Genomic DNA, 22,014 nt, shown 5'->3' on the forward strand with positions numbered 1-22,014 from the left:
TTTATGGTACTCTTGTGCCATTCTTTTGAAGGCCTTTCATTTGGAGATTTTACTCTACAAAACATAGCCATAGCAGGGACATCATATTCTCACTTTAATTCTCATAGAAAGCAACCTTTTTTGAGATTATCCACCAGTATCCATGGCCTTCATCACCTTGGATCAGGCCCATCAAGGGCTATATTGCAATGACACTAAAACCAATCACTATCTAATTAATCTGTCTTTGTGAGGCATCAAAGCAACACACACACACACACACACACACACACACACACACACACACACACACCATCTTAATTGCAACCACTTAACACCCACTGGGGAACACAAGCAGAGAATAAGCAGACACTCATGCCCCCTGCAACTCCTGTGTTAGCATCATTTACCGAAAGATTAATGAAAGAAGCTGAGGCAGCCAGAAGTGGAGCAGAAAACTATAGGTCTGGGTGTTAGCAAACTTTCCAGGCCACTTAAATAGAACAGATTTTTTTAAACTATTATTATCAGCATCTTTTGGATAATATTGTTTTATTTATCGTTAATTTATTTCTTTAGACATAATGCTGACTTTCAAAAAGCTTTTGTAAGTTTGAAATATGCTATAAATAAAGTTTAATGAGAAACTTGAAACTATATTTTTACAACACAATGTTATGAAATGCAATAAAATAAATCATATTATTTTATTTAGGATATAATTTATTAATTTTAGAGTATCAGATGTAGTGATTCTTAAATACAGGTTGATATTTTACATATATCAACAGTTATTAATAAAAATGGCACTGCAAAGAATAAAAATTCAAAAATAATAAAAATGGTTATGTAAGTAATTAAGTATCAAAAAGTTTTTTAAAAACAGCAAAATCCATGAGTATTTTATTTTGAATTCATGATTCTTGAATTTGAAGTGGTATCATGTTAACATTCCAGTTTTAAGATGTATGTATAGTATCGTATATCCAAAAAAAAATCAAATTTAAATGTTTCTTTTATTATAATTATCAAAAAAGAGATGTGTGTACTACTGCCAAAAGATTTAACAGCCTGTAGTGGGAAACGGTTTGCCTGGGGAGATGTAAACACAAGTCTGTTCATCCTAAATTGAGCTCAGATGATATATCAAAATACACTTGCACCAAAACCAGGTTTGAAGCTGGAGAGGTGGCTTAGTGGTTAATGCCCTTGCCTGTGAAGCCTAAGGACCCAGGTTTAGTTTTCCAGAACCCACATAAGCCTGATGTAGTTGGTGGCAAATGCATCTGGAGTTTTCAGTGGTTGGAGGCCCTGGTTTGCCCATTCTCATTATATTCTCTCTCTCTCTCTCTCTCTCTCTCTTTACAAATAAATAAATAGTTCTTTTACTATAGCAAGTTGTAATTTTGGGCCCCTAAGTGTAGTCATCTGTACTGGAGTTCCATTCATCATGTTGAAACATTGGGTACAGAAGAACCAATCCATTCTATTTCCATCCCTTTTGCTCTTGGGAGTTACATAACCGGGCTGGTTTTAAGTGGCGGAGCTTTCCTAACCTATAGATGGATTTAGTTTATTAATCAAAGTACAGGTCAGTAAAACTCCCCAAGCCAGGGCATCTCTAGATTTTCTTACCATCCACAATTCTTTTTTTTTAATTTTTTGTTTTTTATCTATTTATTTGAGAGCGACAGACACAGAGAGAAAAAGGCACATAGATAGATAGAGAATGGGCACTCCAGGGTTTCTAGCCACTGCAAAGGACCTCTAGACACATGCACCCCCTTGTGCATCTGGCTAACGTGGGTCCTGGGGAATCAAGCCTCGAACTGGGGTCCTTAGACTTGACAGGCAAGCACTTAACCACCAAGCCATCTCTCCAGCCCTCACAATTCTTACTATCTGTCCACAAAATGGGGCTGTTTTACTCTTAAACCCTATCATTAGGACTAAATGACAAAGTAATTTCACACCACTGGGCTACTCACACAGGTCCTGATGCATTATTGAAAAAAAGAGACTAACAAGGATTGAATAATCTTAGTTTATAAATTAGCTGAAATGTTTGTAGCAATAAATTTTAAGATGCTTATCATTTTATTATACACTCATAATTATTTCATTTCTCTCTCTCTAAGGAATATAAATGATTTGCATCTCATATCATAAGAGCAAGACAGCCAGCAATCAGATGCAATGGAGTGTAAAAACTTTGGTGATGAAGTACAAACTGGAAATGAATGGAAACTCTGATAAAGAAAATGATATCCTATTAGGAAAAAGTTTACATTATTTGACATATATGTATACACACGCCCCCCCCACACACACACATCAGCAAACCCTCATATACCCAAACAGAATTTATAGTGAACAAAACAAAGTTGAACATTATGTAAAATATGATACTAATAAAGAACACAAAAGATGGTCTAAAATAATAACAGAAAAACTAAAGTCCACTGAGTTTTAATGGTTCTAACAGAGAAGCACTAAGGAAAGAAAGACCAAGTTTTAATGGATAAATGTTAATGATGAAGATTGAAAACTGATGGTATGTTTTAGAAAGGATGATGGAAATGATATGTCAGGAATGAAGGGATGGAAAATACAGGACTGGTAGTTTCAGTATAAAGATGGAAAAGATCTTTTATGATAGTATAAATGATTGTTATTCAACTTAGCAATCAAAATAAGGCATTAAAGATTTCATTCCAAGTATTGGCTTTCTAATATCATATTATTAATTCTTTACTTGCTGCTAGAACTAAACCCCTTCCAATAAACAACTCATGCGAGAAATGGCTAATTGTGACTATTTGATGGTACAGTCCACTCTGGCAGGAAAGAAAGAGTGGCAGAAGCTTTGCTTATCTTTGGTGGCTGGGACATGAGTATGCTTTATCAAGTCCACATGTATCATGAAGCAGAGACAGCACAGGATGTGAGGCCAAGCTATACACTCCACCAGTCACACCCACACTCATTTCTTCCTGCTAAATAAACTACCACCTAAATGTTCTATAACCTTATAAACAATGTCCCCATGTGTGCTTTGTGAGACATTTCACATTTAAAATATGACACCCCAAAAGCCAAATACCTTTAGTCTAAATCCAAAAGGTCTTACAGTCTTACAATTACAACAGAAAAAAAAAAAGTTTCTTCCAAGGAATATTTTTGCTGTGGGCTCTTGTATAATCACAATCAAGTAAGATACTTACAACATGAAATGGCACAGAAGAGACATTCCTATTACAAAAATAGAAGGATGAAACATAGCAAGAAACTATCAGAGCAAACAACATTGAAAACCAGTGTGACAAATACCAAGGACTGCATCTTCCTATCTGGAGAATCAGCAGCATTTTGGCATCTTGGTGGCATTACCTGAGCTCCAGTGGGTTTGGGTAATGCTACCCCTCCAGCCCTGTTGCCTGTAGGACAAGTGGGTTCTCAGTACCTTCTGTCTTCCTGGGTGAACAGCCAACATTTAGAGCATCTTCAATTCATGGAATCGCCATGTTAACTTAGGGATCACCTTTAGACAGCATATGCAGGAGTTTCATATGATACATTCATATGCCATTACCCATTTCCTGGCCTTAAAACTTTCAGGAATGTTCATGCAAACCTCTATAACACCCTCATAACTGAATTCTGCATGCCTGTTAAAGTAGCATCACATGCTTGATGCCAGTTTCTTCTACAAGCTTGAGATATAGCCTACCCCTAGAATCAGAGCTGAGGTGACCTCTGTGTGCCTTCTTAGATGAACCAGGAAAACACTTAGCTAAGAAGCTGCTTTGCAGTGGAGTACTTTGAAGTCTGTATGCTCTCAAGCACTCTCCTATCAAATGAATTTATACCGTCATTCTCAAAAACTCTAAATGGATGGGGCTTTGCCTTCAAACCACCCTAGTGAAAAGTTGGAGATGGTTCTTAAATAATTTCAGGCAATGTCCTCAACTTCTTCACAGTTCTCAATTTTAACCTCATTTCTTCATCAAATTATATGCTGGGCTACCTTTCTGCTCCCCTTCATTATAAATTTGACTAATAGCCATGTGCCATAACAATGTACAACAAGTTATAGTGTCTTAATTTTTTCTCTACTGAAGAACTCAATCCATTACTTTTGAGTTCAGACTCATTCAAAAGTAAAACACACATACAACAGATAGAATCCATGATGTTATGAACAGAGGCTTTATACTCTGCTTTTCTATTGGCCATTAACCTCCCAGCTCCCATCAGAGTTGCTCATTTAGCTCTGTTTACAGCATCTTAAGCTTTCTCTAGGAATCACCTCCAAACTTCCCCTTGTCAATGCCTCAAACTAGCTCCAAGGTTTATAAACCACCTCAAAACTTTGTACCAAGTGTCCATGTTACTTTCTTCATAGCTGTGACCAATGACCTGACAATAAGCAACAAAATGAGGAAGGACTTATTTTAGATTACAGGTCACATCTATCGTGGTGGGGAAGGTATGGTGGCATGAGCAAATCTTGGCTGCAGACTTAGATAAATGGAGCTACTTGCCTACGTCCATGCAGGCTGCTGCAGTATCTGGAACATAGAGCTGCTTGCCCACATCTAGACAGGTCAGAAGGTGAGATGGGACAGGATGCAGGGACAAGCCTTCAAACTTGAGGACTTCGCTCCTATATACCATTTCTCTCAGGTAGATTTCACTTCCTATAAGGTCTGTAGCTCCCCAAACCAGTGCATTCAATGGGGACCATGGAGTCTATTTGAGACATCTCACATTCAATCCACAATAATCATTTTCACCAGAAATGTGAAGAATAACAGGTGCTCATAGGAGGAAGGTGTGCATTTCAATTATTTAAGTAAGTAATGATGTTTCTTAAACCAAATTCATATAGCTGGATTGGGGGTAAAAAGCATTACATAAAAATGACTCAGAAAAAAAAAAAAACTAATACACAATGATACCACATTTGATTGTAGATATATAATGTATTTTGAGAATCCCTGATTAAAAATTTCTTCAAAACATACATGTTCTCTGTGAATCACACAACAGATTTCATAAAAATCCTGAACACAAGTGTATTATTGCCCAGGGTGGTAGTTCACACCTTTAATCCCAGCACTCTGGAGGCAGAGGCAGGAAGATCTCTGTAAGTTTGAGGCCAACCTGGAACTTCTGAATGAGTTCCAAGTCAGCCTGGGCTAGAGGGAGACCCTACTTCAAACAAACAAACAAATAAACAAACAGAAATATAGTATCAGCTTGCCCAGGAGGGGGATTCCCAATATTATAATTATAGCCTTCAAGGCTGTTTGTTTGAAAATTACTATTACCCTCTAAAAAATAATCAGTAAATGATGACCAATCTGCAAAGAAAGAATTGGGTTTCTTATTTTTCTTTTATTTGTAACAAATACACCATATTCTAAGCATCATCATCAACAACAAAAATGTATGCCCCACATAAAGTGGGTGTTCTGAGAATATAGTCATGTTAGAGTAATTGTAATAAAAAAAAATTGTCACTAAAGTTCTCAACTTATGCCTCTAATATTGTGTGAATACATTTTATTTCCTAACATTATGAAACAGCCAAGAGTATAATAAATTACTTACCTAAGCCCTTTGAGGATTTTTGCATAATTTACCAAAACAAATTGATTTTAGCGGAAAAGCTGCTAATTTACATGGGTAGGAAGTGTTTTCCTTGGTGTGATGAATTTAATTTCAATTTCCCTGTTTACATGAATTCACTCCAGCAATTCATCACCGTTAGATTAAACTACAACTATGTTTTACTTGAGTAGGCCCTAACATTCAATATATATGAATGAAAACAAATTACCTTCATGGTATGGCTGTATATTATATACAATACATGATTGTGAAGGTATCCTTAATAGAGTAAATTATTTTTAAAATGGAAAAAAATACAATGGAATATGAGAATTTAAAATATGAACAAAGTGGTTTCCTGCTCTTATTCAATTAATTTGTGAGAGTTTTGATTCTTTCCTTATGATTTTTAAAAGAAAGAGAAATCTATTTATAGGGCACTGAATTTGTAACAGTGCAGGCCTGTGTGCCTATGTTACTTTACATGTATTTTCCTAGTTTGCCTTTGCATAACTTTTCTCATATTTATTGCTACAGAAAAGTAAATACCGCAATGCTAGGAATTTGAAACAACTGCGGTCCATCTCATACATAATGTGAGGCTTGGAATATAAACATAGCTCTTTGAGTTTCTCTCATACAGGGTCTCCCCAGACGTCATAGTGGGGCTGTTGCCTAGAGCAGAACCATCACAGGGCCTTCGGGAACTGGAGAATCAGCTGACAAGCTCACTCCCGTGACATGAGTAAGTCCCCATTCTTTGGTGGCTTTTGGCTGCAGAGGTGTGTCCCTTGCTTTGCAAGCATCCCCCAAAGCAGTGTCCTCATACACAGCAATTTGGATAGGTAATAGATACAGAGAGAAAGAAAACAAAGAGAATAGGCTATCAAGGAAAGAATCAGACAAGAAGAAACTGTAGGCTTTCATACACTAGCCTCAGAAGTATCCAGATATCACTTCTGCTTTTTGTTACAGTTCACACTACTCAACATGGTATCCTGTGGGAGGAAGCTGCATAGGTATGAATCATGGAAGGCAGAGAGACTGACAACAATTTCTAGGTACATTCATTTCTACAGCAATAGTACAATGCCAAAGATGCTTAAAGAACAGATTTTATAAGGAAAACCTGTCCTTCCAAAATGCTCAATATATCCAGTATGCCACAAGTCTAGCATGGTTCTGAGTCCATCAATATTGTGACAAGGAGGATGGAGGAGGACAAAAAATGATAAAAATATGACAATGGAGGGAATATCTTGAAAAAGGAGGGTGCTTGAGGGCTGAGGGGTAAAGAAAGGGGACCACAATGCATAAACGGATGGGAACACTATATATATTATATTATATATATATTATATATAGTGTGTGTATCAAGAAAGGAATAAAGAATTTATTAATGTCTACAACTGAAAGTTAATAGTTTAAATAAGTGTTTGGATGAAAAGGAAATAAGTATTTTGAAGCACTAAGAAAATATAACAGACAAGATACAAATTTATTTTCACAATTTTTTAGATCAGGACAGTAACCAAAATGCCCTAACCTAAACTTGTGATGATACATTATGTTAACATATTGTCAAATGTATGACACGGTGTTATTTGATAAAGTCCCTCACACTAAAAGTTTTTAGTCTTCCATAGCATATGTTTGAAACTTTTATGAAATGTGGTAAAAAATTTGGTGAATAGAGAACATTTTATATAATTCTCTTTGTAAAAGGACTTAGCTATTGGATCAGTTCTACCAGTCCACAGGTAAGAATGCATTGGATTTCAGCTAACATAAACATTGATTGTAACAGTTTCTAGATAAAGGGAAAAGAGATGATGATGATTAGTATTCAGCAGAAACCCTATGTCAAATTCTGAGAATACTGAATTTCGCTAGTTTCGTACTTTTATGGCCATTCTGTGTTCTATCAACAGAGATAATTTCCAGGCTCACTGTATCTATAAAATGCCACAAAGTGCCAGTCACAAATTATTTTATTACTAATAATATATTTCTTAAATATATAGTTGACATTTGATTCTGTCTCCTCTGCTACTATTCACAACAAACGTGGAAAGAGTGGCTTATTATATGCTGGGTATTAGCTAAAGTACTTTGGATAAAATATAGCATTTGATTATATAGCTTAATGTGACCATACATCTTAGATATTTGTGTTATCACTATTCAACAGCAAGAACTGATACCCAGTGAACTTTTTTTTTTTTTTTTTTTTTGGCCCGGAATCATAGAGGTAGTGAGTGGAAGAAATAAAATTTAAATTTAAAACTTGGGGTGCAAAGATGGCTTAGTTATTAAGATGCATGCCTTCAAAGCAAAATTACCCTGGTTTGATTCCCTAATACCCACATAAAGCCAGATACACAAGGTAGCACAAATGTCTGGAGTTCATTTACTGTGGCTGGAGGTCCGGTGTGTCCATTCTTTCTCTATCTGCCTCTTCCTCTCTCAATAAATAAATAAAAATATTTGAAAATCAAGGTCTTTCCCCTGCAAAGACTATAAGAATCTATAGTCATAGAAGGTGCATCTCAACCATTCTGGCTAAAAGAAGTCTGTATGTGTGTGAATCCTTTAGGCAGGCATAATAACATGCATGGCGGGGTGGCCGTACTGTAAAGCACACTACTCCTTTAAGGGGAAGAAACACAGGTGTATTGAAGACTGTAAATTAAGTTTTCTAAACAATATTGTCTGCCACACTAGATTGCCTGCAATATTGGCCCTGTTCTCATATAATAACCTAAATATATAAACTTGTAAATAATACTTTAAGTTATGAAGAAGGTCATCCTTAACTTGTTTTCATCATATTATTATTTTTATTTTATTTTCAGTTAGCCAAAGGCCACACAATCATATTTTAATTACATTAATGAACACAATGTATTCTAAGGTGATATTACTTTAAAAAATAGTATATGAGTATAATTTCTTAATCACTTGGCAAAACGAATGCACTTAGGATTATATTTATTTTACTTTTATGGTTCTTTTTGAGTGAGGTAAGGTCTAGCTGTAGCCCAGGTTGACCTAGAATTCACTATGTAGTCACATCTGGCTTCAAACTCATAGCAGTCTTCCTATAGCTGCCTCTCACGAGCTGAGATCAAAAGCATGCATCACCATGCCCAGCTGTATTTTACTTTTATATCCACTAAAATTATATGTTTCCTTTAATGTTTCTCTGAATGTCTCTCCTCTCTAGAATCAAGCATGTTGGTGTCCACCTGAAAGTCGACGTACATATTAGCTTGTCAAAATTATTTCTCTCCAAAAGACTATTATGTCAGATGACCACAACTGCCCAACTACTTGCTTGCTGAGTTGTCATTATTCCCAGTAGAAGAAAGCCATCCCCTAAGCTTACAAAGCAAGGCCAACCTCATTACTTCTCCTTAAGGATTCACTTGGAGGCATTTTCATTGCCCTCCAAATACTGAATGGAAGGCTTTTGTTCATCACACTATTGTTATTGAGTAAAACATAAATTGTATGGGTGAGTGTTTATAACAGAAACTACTATAGTGGTTTGAATGCCAAAAGTCCTTAATAGACTTATGTGTTTGAAGTAAATGGACTCTTTAGGAAGTGGAGCCTTGCTGGAAGAAGTGGGCCACTTGGGGTTCATCTTCAGTATTTATTGTCTAGGTGCACTGAGTGCTCTTGAGATTTTTACTTACTGCATGCTAATGTGAAAACACTATTTCTGCTTTCTGCTGCTGCCATGCCTTCACTGCATGGGAGAAACTTCCCTTCAGAACCCTCAGTGAATGTAGACTCTTTCCTTCTGTAAACTGATTCTGTCCAAGAATACTGCCCCAAGAACAAGAAAGTAACTGCTATAACTACACTTTGAGAGATGTAGTTGTATATGGTTCCATGGGCACCACACTTTTTATAACATTTAGCACTGATGATGAACAGAGCTGATGTATTCAGTTTCAGTAGTGATCATACAAAGAGATTCATTCATACATAAAAACAATGGCACATGTCTACTTCACCAGCTGTTCCTCTCATGTGTATACATTGTGGCACACAGACATACTCATAGTGTCCTTCAAATAATCATAGGGCATAGAGATATCTAATTTAAGGCAGGATGCAGATTCGAGATAAAATAGAAAATCTGTTTCTAATTTTAAACAGACTAATATTTGAAGAATTGTAAATGACACTAATATAAAATTTCTTTGGTGATCTACCCAGTATGTAGTACATTCCCCAGGTCTAGAAGAACAAATTACAAGAAAATACAATTCCTTTTCTGTAAAAAAAAAAAAAAGAAAGAAAGAAAGAAAGAAAGAAAGAAAGAAAAGTGTTCTGACTCTAATACACACACATGCAGCACGAATCAGTCCTTCCTGAACTCACCCTTGACATCTCGTGCAGCATCTTGACTGACTCCTCATGGTCATGCACCACACAAGTCAGAGAGCAGATATAAAATGATAGAAAATATGCCATTAGAATCAGCCTGTTTGTTCCACAGAGTATTGTATCTTAGGCTGAAGAGATGGCTTGGCAGTTAAGCTCTGGCCTGTGAAGCCTAAGGACACCAGTTGAAGGCTCAATTCCCCAGGACTCACCAAAGCCATATGCACAAGGTGGCACACGTACCTGGAGTTTGTTTGCAGTGGCTGGAGTCCCTGGAGCACCCATTCTCTCTCTCTCTTTCTCTATCTGCCTCTTTCTCTCTCTCTGTCTGTTGCTCTCAAATAAGTCAAAATTAAAATAAAGAATTGTGTCTTGATATAGAAAATAATCTAGTATGTTTTGATACACAGCTTTCATATGAAAATGGAGGAACCAACATTTTAGGCAAAAATACTCACCTAACATTCCTTAATCTAACTAACACTTCTGCATGGATATATGGGATGTATACTTGTAGAATGCTATGTTTATTTAGCTTTGACCATATAAAGAAACAATCATTTGCATATTTCCCACAATTAAGTATTATACTGACATACTTAATTAAAACTATAAAGGGCACTGAAAATATTTCATTCTCTTAATCAATGAGGGAACATATCATATGTTTCAGAATGTCTCCATTTAATTTTTGTGACTTTTTCACTGCTTAAACTCTGCTCCTTCTATGAATGCTGTCAATTAGGATGAAAAGATAGAAAATTAAATTTGCTCTTGAAAATGCACTTGTGTTCGTTTGTAGAATCTACACACATTCATAATGTTGTAATGTGCATATTTTATGTGTAATTAAACCAGGAAAAGTGAACAATAGAAAAGCTAGGACACTCTTCCCCTCTTGCTAGCATCTTTTCTTTCATTATTGGAGATTACTATCTAAAGACAGGGTCTCTTCAAAAATGCTAGAACATTTGTTCTCATAAAGACACTGTAGGGATTATTTTAATTTTTATGAGTACACATTTAAATATAACTAAGGGCACAAATAATGTGACAGTGCTGGAATATGAGTATTGATATAAGCATGGTGCAACCAAATACATTTATAACTTGGACTCTGGAAATATTAGTTTACATAACAGCTCTTCCATTATATTCACAAAAAGTTTCTATGAGACACTGTTACACAATCAATAAATTTAAATAATGTCACATATTCCATTGACTGTAACAGCAAATAAAAACCGTCAAACACTTGTACATGAGAGTACTTTGTAAACTATGATATGTCTAGAAAAGATAATCGTATTTTATGAGATTGTAATATCCTTAAAGGCAAGAAGAAAAAAACTAATGACCATTGTCCAAAAAGCTCATACAAATCTATTAAAAGAGACAAATGCATAAGCCACTATATTTCAAATAGAATGGGATATGTAATCTGTTGGAGACATAAAGCTAGTGCATAAATATAACAAATCTACAAATGGTTCATTTTGTCTCTTTGAGTGGACTTCTTGAAATGAGGCTATTGGGAACAGATTAAGGCCAGAGGAAATAAAAATTCATTTCTAGCCTCTGAACTGGCTTTCTTTTATGGAGTTAACATTTCAATCCAACAGTAAATGGAAATTTAAAATTTAATATTTCAAGAAAAAAACCACATTTCTGAGATATATTACTAGATTTTACATGCAGCAAGTTTGTCCATAACTTGCTTCTGGTTTTATTTCAACTCCTTTCTAAATGAGAATATATGTTCAACCACAAATGTTCAATGAGCTCTACCAGGAAGGCCATACTTAGGGATCTATATCTTTTTCTTCCTCCTCAACCTCTAAACTTCTGCTAGTTTATTTGTATGTGTTAAACACACATGTACACCATCTAAAAACTATATTTTATAGCTTAAGAGATAGGTTAATCAGAAAAGTGCTTGACTTACAAGCATGACGGCCCGAGTTTTTCCCTAATACACATGATAGCAGACATGGCAGTTCACATCTGTAATAGAATGTATAAAAACAAAATGATCTCCTCATGCCAGTTGGACTGGTCTAATTTGTTATATCATTGTTTCAAAAAATGTTGGATGGGCCAGGTGTGGTGGCACACACCTTTAATTAATTGAAGCACTCAGAAAGCAGAGGTAGGAAGATCTCTGTGAGTTTGAGGCCACCATGAGACTACATAGTGAATTCCAGGTCAGCCTGAGCTAGATTGAAACTGTACCTCAAAAATCCAAATATACATACACACACACACACACACACACACACACACACACACAAATATATATATATATGTTGGACAGCATTTCTATGGATTTGACCAAAGGTTGTTTTCTGAACTTGGTGTGTGTGCATGTGCCTGCACATATGCAAACACACATACACACATACTTTATATCTTTATATTCCATAGCATATTAAAGTTTACAACTCAATTAAGAAGATAGATTTAGTGGGAACACCTGAGTCACCAGGCACTAGAGAGGGTATGATGAAGACTGACCTTAATCTCCTACAACCCCTCTCTCTCTCTCTCTCTCTTTCTTCTTCTTCTTCTTCTTCTTATCTCTGACTCTATTATTACTTATCTTTTTCTTCCTTCTCTTTATGGGCATTGACCTGTAACTCCTAGTACCAGCAGGTGGCTATCATCCACAATGAGCTTTTGATTAGAGAGACCTACAAGGTTTTCTAAAAGAATGACAAATTTCTGTCAGAGTACTTGATGACCCACCAAAGGTTAGTGGTAAAACCCTATTGCAGAAGACACCATATGTGGTATAACATGGAGTAACATGTCTGGAAGCTGGAAGAAATTCAGTCCCCAGAGAGTCAACACATCTAATGCCAGAAGGTGCTACCTGGGTGACTGGGGAAAATGACCAATATCTGTCCAAGCAACTCATGGTCTAACGTACTTAGCAGCAAATAACCTGTTGTGGTGCTCACACAAGTGCAATAGCGGCACATAGTCATGGTGGGAAACCAACTGCTCTTGATTTGGCTAAATGATCCACTCAGTGGTATGGGACCCATAGCTGGAGCTGAAAACAAGTCACAACCATATCCAAACATGAGCCCACTCTCCATTATCAAGCTACCACCAATTGTGGGCTACAAGAGTGCTTACATCTATTAAATTCTTTAAAAAAATATATAGGGTTATCTCATTTTTTTCTGGTGCTAACTTTAGTCTCCATTTGAGGATCTACTTCTCTTTTTCAGATAAACACAGATCCTAAGGAAGGAACCACCACATCATACCTCAAATGGACCCCAGCTGAAACTAAGAATAATGGTGAAACAAGCAAGGATGCTGTTTTCTTGGTGAACCTGGTACCAGCACAAGGGTGAAGGAGATTGACACAGAGAACAATCAACTCCTACCAAATCAGATATCCAGAGACACAGAGGCTCCCAAGACCTCATCACTGATGCATACCTAACATGAACCCAACATGGCTCAGGAAAATTTTGCAGAAGTATGGAAAGAATGTCAGAGCCACATGTTGGGTCATGATATGCAGAGACATTTCCTCCTACCCATAACTGAGGGCTAACTCCACAATGCATGACCCATTATACCTCAACAAGGAGGGGCCAAGAGGAGTGGGGAGGACAGGGAGGTAGCTAACAATGGTACCAACTTGACTATAGTCACTGAGTACAAAACTAATTAATAAAAAAATAAAAAGATTATAGATTTGTCTAGCCTGATACATATTAAGTCTTCTCCATTATCAATGCCACTCACACATTTGGTATATTTTTGATAATTGTTGGTCCTATACTGATACATCATTTTTATCAAGCCCACTATTTACAATAGAATTTACTCTTGGTGGTGTATGTTTACTGGGTTTGATCAAATGTATAATGGCATAGTCTCATCATTTGTATTATCAAACAGAACAGTTTTACTATCCTAAAATCAAATCATCCACACTCTTCTACACATTCCATACTCTCTCATGGTGCCAGAAAAAAAAAAAAAAACTTATCTTTTTATTATTGCCATGATTTTATCTTTTTCTTTTTTTTTTTTTTTTTTTTATTTTTTGAATATTTTTTTGAATGATGCTTTGACCACATATCAACAACAGACATCAACAATATCAGACTCACACATTTTCTCCTGCACTACTACCATTTTCACAGTTCTGTGTTTCATAGTTTGGTTTGTGATCGATGTTGAGTAAATGTATGTGAAAGGTACATGTGCATTACCTAGATTTGGTTTATAAACTTCGACTAAGTATCCCAGCACCATTTGTTTATAAGTTATTCTTTCTCTGTCGTTCCATGGTGTTACTATTGTTGCCTTGTGAAATACTAGTTGACTTACTTCCAGGTTCTGTTATGCTTGCTCCTCATCTCCATGTCTATACTTTCACCAATGTTACATATTATGGTTTAAATATGAACTGTTCTCCATAACCACTTGTGTTGAACATTTGTTCTTCAGCCTCTAATACTATTTGGAGAAGTTTTGGAAACTTTGGGAAGTAGGGCATAGCTGGAGGAAGTGGACCAGTAGTGGGAGACCTTCAAGAACATATCTTAACCAGGTCCCATTCTGTTGTCTTGGGCTCAGTGCCTGTAATTAAGCAACCAACCTCTTTCTCTACATTCCCCCAGTGTCATCCCCTCACCCAAAAAGTAACTCATAACCCTGGAAATTTAAGAGATAAGTGACCATAGGGTGGTTCCTTCCTCTAAATCTGTGAGGCAAAATAAATTATTCCCCCTTATAAAGTGTTTTTATTCAAGTATTTTTCACACCTATGCAAACATCACTAACATATCACACTATGTCAACTACTGCTGTTCTGTAGAAAGTCTTCAAATGTGTACTGTCGGCCCTATCACTTTGTCACACTCATTGACTGTCTTGGTTGCTCCTCTGCATCTTTTGACCTACCATATAATCCTAGAGTCAATATCCACAGAAAAACTGCTAAAATATTGATTTAGAATCCATAGATTCTGTAGATCTAGTCTGTCCAGGAACTCAGTGACAAGGTCATTATTAAGAACAAGTATTTAAAAATCAATGTGAGCTACCAAATCTTGTCTCTCAAACCTGGTAGGTATGTTTCATAAGGTTGCGAAATTTTTGGTAGTTTGCAACTACATGAAGTTAACCAAGTGAGAGGTTTATTAAGCCTCATTCTATTCTGCTTAACATTGCCTCTTCTACATCACTGAGTTAGCATAATTTAAAAGTTTATTTTGAACCAATCTTAAAATATTTTATTTTCCAATTCTGTGACCAAGCTATTCTAGATTTGGAACCAGCCTAATCTAAGCACCAAGAATATGTATGCCACTTCTGACCTGTAACAACTTCCCCTTTATTTTTTATTTAAGAGTAATACAAAATCAGAGGACAAGCCTAAAACATGATGACATTATTGGATAAACTGTAAATTGAATTGAACTTCTCATAGCCTCATGATCTCATTTTCAACAACAGCAGTCTAAAAGCCACTAAGCAATGATTATGAGACAAGGACTATGAAAAGTGAAAAATATTCTAAGTGAATTTCTCACTAAATATTCTCTGGAAATATACAAATGAGAATATAATACTCTCACTGTATACACAAGCAAATTCAGACTTTGAAATATCCTCCTACTCTCAAATAACTAAGTCCTCATTCAAAATGTTATGATCTACAGAAGAGTCTTCAGTCTCAATTTTATTTAGTTAATAATTTATTTGTTATTTCCATAAGGAAGAAAGGATTTAACCCCAAAATATGGATGTGCTCTGTTAGGACACAGTCTTTGCAATTGCTTCATATTTTCTATCTCAATCATTAATTAGTTGAACTTTATTAATTTGGTAAGCTGTCACCTCCCTCATTTGGCTACAATGTCACCCAAGGCTTACATAACAAAGCATACCTGGGCATGTAATTGTACTTTCACAGTTTCATGTAAAACAACAACATGTTTAAAAGACATTGCTGAAATCATGAACCTTAAATTCACAGATTTTCATAAATAATCCTATATTGATTTGATGTAATCTCTACCCAAAAGGTCTTGTCAATCATTTCCAAATAGGAAATGAGAAAGGTGAAACTCAGTTGAGCTTCAAAGTTCGTAAATTATACTTTGCGTAAGAGCTACCTATAACTCACTAGCAACTGTGTTTAGTTAAAGATGAAGCCAAATGTTATATTTTCCTTCAAATTATATGCATTAAAATTACTAGTACAAATTTGTACACAAGTATTTCTTAGTTATTTGAATTGATTCTTACAAGGATTTGAACTTTGTCTTATTCTTTTTTGGTTTTTGGTCTTTCAAGGTAGGGTCTCACTCTGGCTCAGGCTGACCTGGAATTCACTATGTAGTCTCAAGGTAGCCTCGAACTCTTGACGATCCTCCTACCTCTGCCTCCCGTGTGCTGAGATTAAAGGTGTGTGCCACCATGCTCAGCTTGTCTTATTCTTTTGTCACAAAGAATCTGTGAAAAAAATTCTGAGTGAAGAGACCTGAAACAGACAAAGTTTGGGATCATGCAAATGACCTGATTTCTAAGATTTCTGGGCTTTATTTGTAAAGCTGTAACCATGTACATTTGTCATAGTGACTTTAGACTCAAATACAAGTGACAAGATAATCAAACAGGATGTGGCACACCTCCTAAGTAGAGTGTTGCATAAGCTTGGGCCAGAAGTAAGTAGGGCAGGACCACTACCAAATTTCTATTTGTGCTCACTTTCTTTTATATTCATTTATTTTATTATTATTATTATTAAGCACTGAAGTTTATGAACTCAGTTTCAGTTTCCATATACTCAAACATATGAAACTGTTAAAGAAGAATGAGTGTATTTATGCTTTACCCAAACTGGTGGAAGAGAAAAAAATATGAATTCATCCCCACTTTGCTTGTGGCTATTAATATTTATAGGAAGCTATGAGAGAAAGACTAGAACATATGCAGATGGTCTCAGAATATGTTTAGTTTATATTTATGTCCTGGTTTCAGTATCATTGTGTGTGTGTGTGTGTGTGTGTGTGTGTGTGTGTTTGTGTGTGTGTGCGTGTTTAGTCCTTTCAAATAAAGTAGTTGTTTTAGTCACTTAAGCACACACCTTGAAAGTATTCTCAAAGAAGAACCTAAAGTAGAGATGCATGACTCTACAGGGCTTCAAACCCTTCCCTGTTTGTTGGACTGGACTTACCTATCTCACCATTACCCCAATCCTTGTGATCTCTGTTGAAAGAATTCAGAAGAAACACAGCATATATGCAGACTAGAATACCAGTAGAATTTATTCCAGAGCACAGCACAATCTTGCGGGTACGAATTAATCACTGGCCCGAAGTACATTTTAGCCAGACTTTATATTCATTTTAAATTCTCTCACACAAGTAAATTTTCCTGAGGAACTTTGTTCTGGTCCAAGCAGTTAATGGATGTATTTGGATTGATTCTTCTTTTCTGATATATTTTTTTTATTAAGTATACATTTTGTATGGGCATATGATGTTTTGGTAATATCATTTCCCTACTCCCTGCCCCCTTTCCAAAAGAGGCTTCCTCAGTGGAATTCATGCTATTCTCCACGGTATTGTGAGTTATGAGTTGTGAGAGGATCAATCAGTCATTTTTTGAGTGGGGGAGGGGAAATACCTGTAGATATTTCCTCCCAAGCTATTGTTCTTACATTTTTTTTTCTACCCCCACTTACACAAAATTCCCTGAGCTATGGTAGATGTGTTTAAAGTTTACTTCAATGTTGAGCTCTCAGGAGCTTCTGGGTGTCTGCTTTATGTGTGGAGTATCCTTAGTGTCTGTTGCCCTCTCTCTGACACAGCTTGTCAGGCTCTCCATGGAAACGGCGCTCTTGCTCATCTCTCCACTTCCTGTGCTGTCACATGAGCCATGGCTGGTGTGTTAGGGGTGTTTATGTGTCAGATTTTCATTGCCTTCAGAAAACAAAACAAAACAACAACAACAAAAGATTCTCCAAGGTGAATGAGGTCTGCAGAGGCTAAATGGGATAAGTATTGTTAATTTAGAGAGATTTTAATGGATGTAGCCCCACTTTTGGCCAGTGACTAGTGGGAACTTGTCATTGATGACCATATTCTTTGTCTCCATAGAATTCTGACCTGCTTCCCAATTCCAACTATGGGTTCCTTTCCATTGAGCAGATCTCGAAGTTAATCAGAAAGCCACTGGTTACCTACCAAGGTTGGGTTGCCACCATGGCACAGGTGTGTATGTATTATCAGACTGGCTGCTTTTGAACAGCAGTGTCCCTTGCTTGCTCACAACCTTGTTGGGCAATTTTCCCCAACAGCTTATGTAGCACTTTTCAGCACTAAACAGACTAACCATCTTGGAACAGCTCCTTTCAGGTTTTCAGCTTGATTTCCTGATGTCTGTATCTTCCACAGTGAGGTCTTATCTTTTACCTCAGGCAGGTAATCAAGTGTTTTGACAGAAGCCTGTCTTGTTTTGGGGATCTTGTAAGTCTCTCTGATCAACAGCTTAATGTGTGTAGCAACTGACTTCTGGTACTGGGATTTCCAGGCCAGAGCCAAATATTTTAAGGTTAGGCTTTATCTCTTCTTACCAGAAGGTCCTCCCATACTCCTATTAAGAGTTATATATTTTAGTCTACTTTGCAGGGGAAAGATTTCTATTGTACCAATTCATTTTGGGTTTAGTTTACTGTGTATCTTCTGCCAACCTCCCATACCTCTCCCCTACCCCTCAAACTCTTCCATCCCTATTGTCTGGCCCTCAAGTTGCCCATCAGGTTTGCCTGCAACTCATATCATTCCAGGTTATGAACCACAGATGGAGGAGAACATGTGCCATTTGTCTTTAAGTGTTTGTGTGAGTTCACTGAGTATTATCATTTCCATATCTTCCTATTTAGCTACAAATTATATCGTTTTTTTCCTTACTGCTGAGTAGAATTCCACTGTGTACATGTATAAGGGGATAATCACATTATAGTTAATTTTTAATCAGAAAGCTCTTTGCTGCATAATAGTCTTCTAAGGTGGTTTAGGGCTCTTGATTCTAGATGTAGTTATCAATTTAGTGGGCTTTTCAGCATCAGAGTCTGTCATCTCTTTCCAGGACTATCAATATTACATACTTCCTATATTTTTGACCAGTAAACAGAGTTCTACACTTTTAATGATTGGTTTTATATATCATGAGAGAGAGACCCATCTTAAATGTCTTCCAAGTCTCTATAATATCTAACAAGCTACCTAACAATTTTGGCTTTCAATTATCATTACTGTCCCAGTTTTAAAACTTGCAAAGTTATATGTATTATCTCTGTCACATTTTTTTCCAGTTACAATTATTAGATAACTCAAGCTAAGGCCATGTCACTGCCTACTTGATTCAACAAAGGAATTCAATCATCAAGTCATTAAAATTGATAGTCATTAAACTATAGAGCCTGAAAGTATTAGAGAAGCAAAAGATTTTATATATTTAAAGATGCACTGTTTTATCAGACCTTGAGATCTTTTCTAAAGCATCCACAGTCTTTTGGACATATTGACAAATTTCAGTAATACCAAACTGACTGCATTTCTCAGATAACTCCTTTTCAGTTTGTTTACAATATTTACAATGCAGTTGCTATTTGATTACTTGGTTTTAAATTAGTAAATTCGACATTCAAGTAAATGTTTCCTCATATTATTCTTTGCTCTTTTAGCTTTGCCAGTATAAGAATCAGAACAAGAAAACACCTGGGCATTTGGAGTTATGGTTTCACATCAAATTCCACTGTAAGAAATCTAAGTATGCTGTTGTATCTGATGCTCATGTCTGTCTTACAAAATAAATGTGACTATTCCTATTTTACGAAATTCAATACTGAGACTAGAGTTGATAAATGTGTGGTGTTTCATAAGGGGAACATTTACAATTTGTATTTATATCTGATTTCTACTGATTATTTGAAAATGGGCATAAAATGTGAGCCTTTTGGAGAGTCATTACAAAGTTACATGTTGCAGCAATAATAAAATGCTTATACAGGATTTCTAATAATCAGCTCCATATGATAAATTAGCTCATTCATTAACAGGGTTTGGTCTGTTACTCAGGGCAAAGGAAAGAGACTGTGCTCCTCATCCATCTCTCCCACTGAGCACCTGCTCACAGAGCCATCCCACTGACTTCTGAGCCTGGAACACACAGAGCATTAAAAGACAACCATCTGATCTTGTTTTACCCCCTGTTGTGCTAATCTGAACTCCCTGGAAGCTCCTGTGAATTCACTATGAGCTCAGAGCTCAGTGCACTGCTCTAAGAGAAAGAATGTATTGAGAATTCAGATCCCTATCAGTGGTGCTCTCTGTGTGTCTTTCCAGCACAGTTCATCCACTTAAAAGTTCCAAGTCTATGTTTTTGAGGTTGAACTCCTCACTCATCAGTCAATATCTCTCTTCTCCTTTCAATAAAACACCCTTCTGTACTAGTCTGCTATGACCATAACATTTCCCCCATTTTTTTTCATAACTCTGTTTAATGATCTTGGCTTAAAAATAAGCACTAGGGCTAGAGAGATGGCTTAGCTGATAAGAAGCTTACATACAAAGCCTAAGGACCCAGGTTGGATTTCCTAGTACCCATGCAAGCCTGTTGCACAAGTTGGCGCATGCATCTGAGGTTCTTTTGTACTAGCTAGAGGCCCAGACATGCCCATTCTTTCCATCTCTCTAATCAATAAATTCAACTTATAAAAGATTTAAAAAAAATAAGTTCTGATGACAACCAATGGTATTTTACTTTTGACATTTTAGTATCATTATCATAGTATCATAGCATCAGACATCTCAACTGTGTCCCATCTCCCAAATGATAATGACAGTTCTTACTACAGACTCAATTGTCATTTTATATTTTTTGAGCTGATTTCTTGTGAGCTGTCACCAATACATTCAGTGTTGAAAGTTCATTCTTTCTATTGTTCATTCCATTGTCATTTTTGCGTAAACTTGATGCTTTAGTAAGTATTCAAAAGACACACACAATCTTAGTGATCATTTAAAAGACAATTGATCTTTCTTTTTGATGGCATGTCTCTGACAGTGTTTCTCTCTCAGATTGTACTTTAAAAAAAATACTTTTTCTACTTGGTTTGGATTCTGAAGGACAATAAGAAAAATAAGGCTAGTTTATTCCAAGATTAGCACATGCTTATCACATGAGGTGTCCGCTTTATATACATGCACATGTCATGATTCATGTAATGCTGACTACTGTTTATTTGAATCACAAATCTACTCTTCCCCAAACATAGTAGGTACACTGCTTTAAATTAATCACCAAGTGAAATGAAATGTTATTATTGCACAAATGCCAAGGAGGACAAAATAGCCTTAATTTTAAACAAAAAGTCTCGAACTTCCTACCTCAACATTAAAAAATTATATATGCAAAAATTATCAATAGGATTTTGAAGAAAATAATTCTATCAAAATTATTATTATGTATTAGGCTTTTTAAAAGATATTTTTATTCAGATTTGTTCAATGAGACTACTAGTTCATTGTGAAAGTAAGGGAATCATAAAGAAAATAATCATAGAATATGGACTTGTGGAGACAATATGAATCCATTTTCAATTGCCATAAGAAAATACTTGAGACTTGTAATTGGAAAGAAAGAGAGAGAGAGAGAAAGGAAGGAAGGAAGGAAGGAAGGAAGGAAGGAAGGAAGGAAGGAAGGAAGGAAGGAAGGAAGGAAGGAAAGAAAGAAGGAAGAAAGAAAGAAAGAAAGAAAGAAAGAAAGAAAGAAAGAAAGAAAGAAAGAAAAAGAGAGAGGGAGGGAAAAGGAAGAGAAGGGAGAGGAAAGGAAAAGAAAGGAAAGGAGAGGGGAGGGGAAGGGAGAGGAAGGAAGGAAGGAAGGAAGGAAGGAAGGAAGGAAGGAAGGAAGGAAGGAAGGAAGGAAGGAAGGAAGGAAGGAAGGAAGAAAGGAAGGGGAAGGGAAGGGAAGGGAGGG

This window comes from Jaculus jaculus, chromosome 1 (assembly GCF_020740685.1).
Source record: "Jaculus jaculus isolate mJacJac1 chromosome 1, mJacJac1.mat.Y.cur, whole genome shotgun sequence".
Classification (NCBI taxonomy): domain Eukaryota; kingdom Metazoa; phylum Chordata; class Mammalia; order Rodentia; family Dipodidae; genus Jaculus; species Jaculus jaculus.